This window comes from Dermochelys coriacea, chromosome 6, assembly GCF_009764565.3.
Source record: "Dermochelys coriacea isolate rDerCor1 chromosome 6, rDerCor1.pri.v4, whole genome shotgun sequence".
NCBI lineage: Eukaryota > Metazoa > Chordata > Testudines > Dermochelyidae > Dermochelys > Dermochelys coriacea.
The window spans coordinates 15,594,642-15,602,259 of NC_050073.1; positions in this window are offsets into that span (position 1 = coordinate 15,594,642).

A 7,618-nucleotide genomic window follows, 5' to 3' on the forward strand; every position below is an offset into this window, starting at 1 on the left:
GCCCCGCCCCGCCCCTACTTTAGCCTCGCCGCACAGCCCGCGAGGTCCGCTTTCCTCTCAGAGGTTACGTTCCTGAGCAGGCGGGGCGGGGCTGCGCGCGCGCGCCTCCCTCCAGCCTCCGGAAGTGAGGGGAGGGGGCGGGGCTAATCTTGAGGGCCGCGCGTCGACGTGGAAGGGATTTCCCCGCGACGCGGAAGCGGATGCGTGTTGCGGCGCAGAGGGCAGCGATAGCGGGGGCGGGGGGAAGAGAAAGGGGACGCGGTAGGGCGATGACCCCTGCGGTCCCCCCCCGCGATGTGCCAGTGGTTCCCCCCGGCCCTCTGGCATCCCCCACTGGGGGCGGCACTGGGTGAACCCTCCAGGGGGCTGGGACCGGCACCCGGCACCTTCCTGGGGGATGCCCACGACGTCCGGCTCTGCCCGGCTGGCCGCTCCAGCCCTGAGCCACAGCGGCCAAGAGATCCCGAGGCTGGGCGCTGGCACCTCCCTGCCTGAGCCCACAGGAGCCTCGCAGCCCCAACGCTGCTTTCTAGGGTCTGGACCAGCTGCCAGGCCGAAGGACTGAGTGGACCTTGGTGGCCTTTGAACCCAGGCTTGGAGGAGGTTGGGTACGGCGCAGCTCCTGCTTCTCCTGTTACACCCTTAGGGCTGGCGAGGGATTTGTGGCAGACTGGGCAAAACACTGTACTGTTATAAATATACACAGTTGCCTTCCTGACCAATTATCTGAGGGCATGTGAAGTTTAATTCAGCCCTGGCATAGGTACCCACCATTCCCATGGGCTTCGGTGAGACCTTAACCTGCCTAGTCTCTGGCTCCCAACTGTTTGGGATTGTTAATGTGGGTTTAATTCATAATTTTTATAGCAAAATATCACCACCTCTCAGATTCCACTGCAAGAACTTTCACCTTAGGCACAGGTGACCTGTACTGCAGTATTGGCACAGCAACTCTCAGGTTATTCCCCTCCAGCAGCAAGACCAGAGAGAAAACTCACTATCTGTCCAGGTCACCCCTCCGCTGGCAGCAGGATTGGAGGCAGTGGAAACTGAAGGTTAAGGAGCTACAGCCCATAAGGCCAGCCTTGTTCCTTTGTTGTCATACAGAATCTCACTCTCCTTCGTACTTATAATTCTTTAGCAAAAACCTTTGATCTCTCTGCTGATGAATTATCTGTGTATTCTACTGCTTATAAAGTTATTTCCCCACCATTTCTCGAAGGAATGAGAATATACAGAAGTAATTGATGTTTTCTGCAAAATCAAAACAATTAAAAACTAAATTCATCACACTTTTCATCTTTTGAGCTACTGCTTAGATTCTCTGTGTTCACAAAAGGCAGTTACCAATGATATTTTTATTATGTATAAGGCACCCAAAGTGTGCATTGCATATTACACAATCTATAGTTCTTAGAGTCCAGTTTAGGATACACTGGACAATTTGGAGACAAGTAGATGTAGTCATACAAACGTATTTCATTTCTTCTTGTGTTTCTGAATTTCTCTAAACAGTAAGGCCTATTAAAGCTTATTCACTCCAATGGCCAGCATCTCCTCAAGGTACTGCTTCCCGAGATCCCAGTCTAATACTAATATAAAATGCAAGCAACATTTTAAGTGAATGTCACAGGAGATTAGGAAATATTGAGAAAGGGGGCAATAGGTTGGGTAGCGTGTGTACAAATTGCTAGGTAAACCACTAGGAATATAAACAGTGCAACAGGTTCTCATTCCATCAATTTTGTAGGTTATGTAGGTGGTGGTGAAGCTGAAGAACTGTGTATTCTGCAGCAATTTGGGCCTACATTTCGTACCAGGGTCCCTGGAATCTGCAGCAGGAATGTCTGTGGCACCACCTTCATTTAAAATTTTAAAAGGAAGCTGTTACTGAATTAAAAATTAATAATACAATTGGTACAGTAGACCCAGTGTCATGTTGATCTCCATATTTTCCATTTTTGACATACCAAAGATGTATATAACCATGTATAACTGCATCTGATGGCTGGTTATTAGGGACATTTGAAGCTTTTATGCCCTGAAGTGGCATAGAAGGCATTTTGGCTTTGTGCAATAAGCACATTAGCTGGTGCTTCTGCTAAAAGATCAGCAGTGACACAGTTAAATGCTGGTTTCAGAGTAGCAGCCGTGTTAGTCTGTATTCGCAAAAAGAAAAGGAGTACCCGTGGTACTCACATCTACCAATGTGATATATGCCATCATGTGCCAGCAATGCCCCTCTGCCATGTACATTGGCCAAACTGGACAGTCTCTACGTAAAAGAATGAATGGACACAAATCAGACGTCAAGAATTATAACATTCAAAAACCAGTTGGAGAACACTTCAATCTCTCTGGTCACTCGATCACAGACCTAAGAGTGGCTATCCTTCAACAAAAAAGCTTCAGAAACAGACTCCAACGAGAGACTGCTGAATTGGAATTAATTTGCAAACTGGATACAATTAACTTAGGCTTGAATAGAGACTGGGAATGGATGAGTCATTACACAAAGTAAAACTATTTCCCCATGGTATTTCTCCCTCCCCCCCACCCCCACCCCACTGTTCCTCTGATATTCTTGTTAACTGCTGGAATTAGCCTACCTTGCTTGTCACCATGAAAGGTTTTCCTCCTCCCCCCCACCCCCCGCTGCTGGTGATGGCTTATCTTAAGTGATCACTCTCCTTACAGTGTGTATGATAAACCCATTGTTTCATGTTCTCTGTGTGTGTGTGTATATAAATCTCTCCTCTGCTTTTTCCACCAAATGCATCCGATGAAGTGAGCTGTAGCTCACGAAAGCTTATGCTCTAATAAATTTGTTAGTCTCTAAGGTGCCACGGGTACTCCTTTTCTTTCAGTTAAATGCTAACATTTAAATTATCTTTGGCTTTCAGAATTTAACTCATTGAGATAAAGGAAGCATTTCAGGATGTCTGCAGACTCAGGAAGATAACACTGCATTGGATTACACTCTGGTCATGGTTTCCTTTACAACCATAAAGTCTAGGAGCATAATTTTTTACTTAATGAAAACTTATGTTCTGATCAAACCTCTGCAGCAAGAGGCAGATTCCATGGAATTCCAGCAGAATACACCAGGCTTCAATTAAGCCACATATGCCCGTTTTAGGTCAAACACATTTTCTATAAGTTCCATTCCCTTCAGGCATTTCCAGATGGCCCAGAGAAGAATTTTGTGAATTCAGCAGACCGCTTCAAGTGCTTCGTACAGTCCACGTTATGATATGCCATGTACAGTCATGATGACATTAAACATGTCAAGAAGGAGAATGCAATTAGCTCTAGCTATCTCAAATCATACATTGATTGGTGTTTCCATTAATCTTGCTATGGTGGCACTGAATCTGAGATCATTCACATGCTCTGCCTAGAATTTTATAATAGGCAATTTTATGAAGCAGACAAAATGCTAGCCTGGTCAATGTTATACATATTTTAAATCATGACTAAATGTATTACCTAAGTGTATCATTACACGCACTAGTGACAACTACAAAGATCTCCCTACCATTTCAGGAGGTCAGGGCTCAAGAAAAGAAGGGGAGACAGCTGAAAGAGAAATGAACCCAGCAACCTGTGTGGAGCAGTGGGATAGATGATCTGGCAGGACCATGCAGTGTAGTAGGGTAAATAATCCAGAGTTGCTGAGCAGAGCCGTAGAGGGAGGGGGAAGGCAATTCTCTGGAAGAGGAAAGCAGGGGGGAAAAGGTTTGACACAGCACAAGCACAGAAATTAAGTCTGGGGAGAATCCATATAGTGACAAACAGACTGAAAAAAGAAGTAATGATCACGCAAATAAAGTCATTGTTAGGTTACCAAAGTCTCTCAGCTCATCTTGTAATTCACATTCCTTATCTGTCATTTATGCTGGTATATTACACTGAGCATCCTGAAGGACATTATTTTGAAAGGCGTTCAAAGGTCTTTACAACATTTGGTACAGGTCCACATGCCTTGTGTGAAAAGTTAGGGTGCTAAGTCCTGCTGGCAATAACAGGTTCTCTCTTAGAATATAAATCAGGGATAAACTGGTGGCACCCTTCTGTTTGTTTTATATTTATTCCAAATTGTCAGAAGAGCAGAGATTACAGGATGTAAAGACATGCAATCAAGGGGATTGGTTTGAATAAAAGATAAAAGATTATTTTAGGATGCTGCTTTAAACAAAAATTGCTCTAATATAAATCTGAGCCTATAAGCTATCTGGGAATTTGGCAGTGACCAAAGACCATAGTTTTGAGTTAAGGAAACAGTGTGCTTTTGTTTCAAGAAAGGATGGTGACTTGGTTAGGGAAGATTTGATCTTCTTTGCTTTCAAAATAAAGTTATTTTCAAAGCAGTGCAGAGAACTCAGTCACACATCTCCCATTATGTTTAATGGAAATTGTGGCTAAATCCTATGTGCCGCTTTGAAAAAAAATCCAAATCAGTATTCTTGTTTCCTAACAAAAAGATGCCTCTGCAAATGGAATGGTTACACATGGAGGATCCAAAAGCATCTTGGGATTGAGTGGTTCCTTTCCCCCTGTAAAAATAAAAGGAGTACTTGTGGCACCTTAGAGACTAACAAATTTATTTGAGCATAAGCTTTCGTGAGCTACAGCTCACTTCATCGGATGCATTTGGATGAAGTGAGCTGTAGCTCACGAAAGCTTATGCTCAAATAAATTTGTTAGTCTCTAAGGTGCCACAAGTACTCCTTTTATTTTTGCAAATACAGACTAACACGGCTGCTACTCTGAAACCTTTCCCCCTGTAATGTACTGGACTAGATGGACGACTGGTTTGATCTGAGGTAGCCGTTCCTATCTTCCCTCTCCATAACAATGAAAATAATCCATCAAATGTCCAAATTATATGGGGTGAGTACAGCCCATTACAAAATAAGAATTAAAAGTTTCACTGGGCCAGAATCACTTCTAGTGTAACTCCACTGAAGCCCATTGAAACCAAAGATGAGTTTAGCCCACTGTCTTTCTGTAATCTTCCTTTCACATAGGACATGCCTCTGCCAACTCTCAGGCTGCAACTAGGGAAGAGTCTGGATAGAGCTGTTGACAATATGTTTGCAGAATACTAAATACCACTGAATATTTTCTGTAAATATTTACATTCAGAGGAAAAGATTTGCTCTTTGCATAGTTTGCATGTTAGCATCTGCTCTGCTGCACAAATTACTAATAAATACCATATTGTAAAAGAAAAAAAAACTGTGCTGGTTCTTCAGAGCCATTTAATTAAGGAAGAAGACCTGACAAGAAAGCAAATTGCTGGGGAATTACACTAGCTTGAAAGTACCAGCAGTGGAGCATTGTATTTGTCCACAGAACAGGGACAGCACAGGTGTAGGATTGCAGGTTTCCCATGTGCTGCCCTAACCAGGGATGGCACATTTGTATAATTTTTGGTGGTGCTCAGAATAGGTCTAAGTACCCCCTCCCACGCACACACACACACCTGCCTTGTAAGCCTATTTATATATATATATTATGTAAAAATGTGAGGGCTCTGGGGTGGGGCTCGTGATGAGGGGTTTGGGAGGGGCTCAGGCAGAGCATTGGGGTGCAGCTTGCAGGGTGAAGGCTCTGGCTGGGCCTGGGGATGAGGGGGTTGGGGTGTGGGAGGGGCTCAGGGCTGGAGCAGAGGGTTAGGGTGTGGGGGGGGTGGGCTCTGGGGTGGGGCGGGGCAGGGCAGGGGAAGAGGAGTTTGGGGTGCAGGAAGGTTGCCCCAGGGCTGGGGCCAGAGAGGAGAACTCCCTCCAGCCCGCTCCCCTCCGGCAGCAGCTAGCTCCAGGGGAGGGGCCCCCTCTCCCCCAGCAGCACACGCACCACTGTCACTGCACTTGCTCCTAGGGCCCCTCTTGGGTCCAGGAAGCCCCCTTGCCTCCCCTGTGGTGGGTGCCGGGTGTGGGGGCTGTCATCACGTGTGCCTCCTCCCCTGCTGCCCCCCATCACTGTAGCCTCACTGGGGGTGGGAGGTGGAGCTGCCCCTTGCCCAGCGTCGGGCAGGAGTGTTGACTGCAGGCGGGGGGGAGGAACCCTGTGCTGGTGGAGGGTCCCAACAGAAAAGGGAAGGGTCTGAGGTGGAAGGGCAGGGGGAGGGTCAGCCTGCCCTGGCACTAGGTGTTGGGGGGCACTAGGACCTGCGGCAGCAGTTGATGCCAGGAGCCAGCAGAGTAGAGCACAGCGTGGAGCTGCAGGGGGCAAACACCAGCTTGAGACAGGGATGCTCCAGGGCCCAGTGGAGGCCCTGGGGTCCGGGAGACACTTGGAGGAGATGTGCGGGGGCAGCAAGTGGGGCTGGGGGAGAGACCTGGCCCCAAACATTGGTGGAGCTGGCCCCTGGGCCCTGAATATTGCTGGAGCCCAGGCACCATGGGCCCATATAACCTGTCACTCCTGGCCCTAACAATGTGTCCTAACCCTGACATGGAGGGGCCATCTTTAGGGGTCAGAGGGTGAGTCAGTCCCCGAGCACTTACACAGTAACTCACCTTGGCACGATGCTCTTGACATGCATTGGGCATGATGTTTTTACCTTGCATCTCATACAGGCATTCTCACAGCATTGCCAAATGTTCAAAAATCATGAGTCTGTTCCCCCCAAAATCATGAGATTGTGAGAACTGCCAAGTCTGAGTCAATTTTTAGTATTTTTCTCAGGACCTCAGATGCTGGAACCAATGCACATGAGAATCTCAACTTTTATTTTTTTAAAAAGTAAGTTTTGAGCCCTCATCATTGCTGAGAAAAGCTCATAAATATGAAGCAAATGCACCCTGATAGCTGAAAAACCAGAAGGGAAATAGAAAGAAGACAACATTTGTGGGGGTTTTTTTTAAATCATGATTTTAAGCCACTCATTATGGGGGGGGAGGGGCTGGACGCAGTTTGGGGTTGGCAATACTGTCGGCTTAAAATCATGAGATCTTTTTTTAAAATGAAAGCTGAGATTCTTATACAATACCATGCTTCCATGGTACTTTAAGAAAAAAGTGTAAAAAAATGCAAGACTCTCAATAAAAATGCAGGAGTTGTCAACTCTGTTAACATCAGTGTAAAATTATACTAGCTCATGTTACCCCCCTTTGCAATAGCATAAGCAACTGCAGCGGGGTGCAAAGCAACAGAGAATCGGGCCCATTATGTTGTCTTTTATTTCAATGCAGACAAGAAATTGATATAAACAGGGAAAAAAATCTTAGGAGCTGTATTCACGAGGCATTATTGACATGGATATGACATCCCTGACAGCTGATCAGAATGCTCCATTTATGTACAGCCTTACAAAATCATGTCTCATTGGCATTATGCTCCTTTGGCACCATCATGAAAAACAGCATATTCTGGCTAAAGTTCTGCCTGTCCAAACTCACTGGAATCACTCAGAGGTAAGTCAGAACAGAGTTTGGACCCCCATGACTACACTGCAATGCAAGGATATTTAAAATGGTGCATTATCTGAGATATGTTAGCCTGATGGCATGACACAGTCCAGTATAAGTTTAGTATGTTGTAATTAGCTTGCTAGCACTTTATTGTGGTAACCAGCAGTGCATCATCCAGCCAGCAGAGGGCTCTGTAATCT